Below are 1,922 nucleotides of genomic sequence, written 5' to 3' on the forward strand. Positions count from 1 at the left end.
TTGTGCCTCTGTGGCAAGATGTTCTGCTCCTGGACTAGCTGGTTGGATCTATCCTCTACACTCTCTGCAGGGATTGCAGCTGCAGGGTTACACCCCAGGCATGTATGCCAGGCCTGAGCTGTGCCTGGAGGGGGCAAGGTAGAATAGGGGGGAGAGGAAGCTCTCCCTCACACTCACTGGGTCTGGGCTAGGACTGGGTCTGGGGGTTCCTGGAACGTGGCAGAAATTCCTACTCAGCGGGCGGGGTGGGGGAGGTGCTGTAGAGTGGTGGGGGGTGTCCCAAGGGGGTGGGAGAGGGTCTGGCCCATGCTGCACCTGGGCTGGGACTGGTCCTGCTGGTGCAGGGTAGCAGGAAGCTCTCCCACACACTCACCGGACCTGGGCTATGAATGGGTCTGGGGGTTCCCAGAACGCGGCAGAAATTCCTACTCTGCGGGCAGGGTAGGGGAGGTGCTGCAGAGTGGTGGGGGGCGTCCAAAGGGGGTGGGAGAGGGTCTGGCCCATGCTGTGCCTGGGCTGGGACTGGTCCCGCCGGCCCAGGGTAGCTGGAAACTCTCCCACACACTCACCAGACCTGGGCTAGGACTGGTTCTGTCAGTGTTAATTTTAAATTGGCTCTCACTAAATTGTCCAGGTAGGACTTGAACTTGTAATATTCCTGCCTCAGCCTCCCTCAGTGCTGGAACTATGGGCATGCACCACTGTGCACTGGTAAGCTCAGCTCAGCTCAGCTCAGCTCAGCTCAGCTCGTCCCATCTTGTCTCATGTTGTCTCGTCTCCTGTCATCTTTTGTTGTGTCCTGTCATGTCATCTCATCTCGCTTGTCTCCCCCTCCCCTCCATTCCTCTCTCCTAATTTTCCAAAGTCTCAAAAAATACTTTTCTTCCTGTTTTGAACCCCCACTTACAGTATTAAGGACTGAAACGAGGGGCACTCTACCACTGAGTATAACACACACACACACACACACACACACACACACACCCCACACTTTATTTTGAGATAGGTATGACCTACAGTAGCCTCAAATTTACAATCTTCCTGCCCTAGCTGACTAAGCTGTTGGGATTAAGGTGTGCACTACCACAGCAGGGAAAGCTTTTTCTTTTCTTTCTTTCTTTCTTTCTTTCTTTCTTTCTTTCTTTCTTTTCTTTCTTTCTTTCTTTGTTTTTTGAGACAGGGTCTCATTTTGTAATTCAAGCTCATCTTTAATTTGAGGCAATCCTCCTACCTCATCCTTCTCAGTGCTGGGATTACAGGTGTGTGCCACCATACCCAGTTTATTCTTAAGTAGAATTTTGGCCTTTATATTCATCATTTATTTTAAAAATGAAATAGTTTTTAGATTCTTACAGTTTTTGCACTGAGATCTGTTTACATGTTCCAAAAAACATATGAAGGAGAAGACATCAATTTTCTTTTAAGCATAAATAATTCAGGCTGTGTGTGTGTCTTTTTGTGTGTGTGTGTGTGTGTGTGTGTGTGTGTGCCTTTTTGATCAGCCTTTTTTTTTTTTTTTTTGGCAGAACCAGGGATTGAACTCAGGCCCTGTGCTTGCCAGGCAAGCACTTATTCTACTGAGCCATCTCCTGGCCCCTAAAAAAATAGGGTATCAGACTCTTTTTTTTTTGGTGTAGGTGTCTTTTTGAGACAGGGTCTCACTATGCAGTTCAGGCTGGGCTTGAGCTCACTTTGTAGCCCAGGCTAATCTCAACCTCAGAAAGATCCTCCTGCCTGCCTCCAAAGTGCTGGGATTACAGGCATGTGCCACCACGCCTGGATCAGGCTTCTTTATTGACAACACTGAAATAATCTGAAAAGCTCTTCCAAAATTGTTTTTAGTGTCAGTTTACAAAAATCAATTTTTGAATCCAAAGGAATTGAAATGTATTTTGTCATGAAATTAATTTTATTTTTATTTA

Source organism: Octodon degus, unplaced genomic scaffold (genome assembly GCF_000260255.1).
Source record: "Octodon degus isolate 3935 unplaced genomic scaffold, OctDeg1.0 scaffold00037, whole genome shotgun sequence".
NCBI lineage: Eukaryota > Metazoa > Chordata > Mammalia > Rodentia > Octodontidae > Octodon > Octodon degus.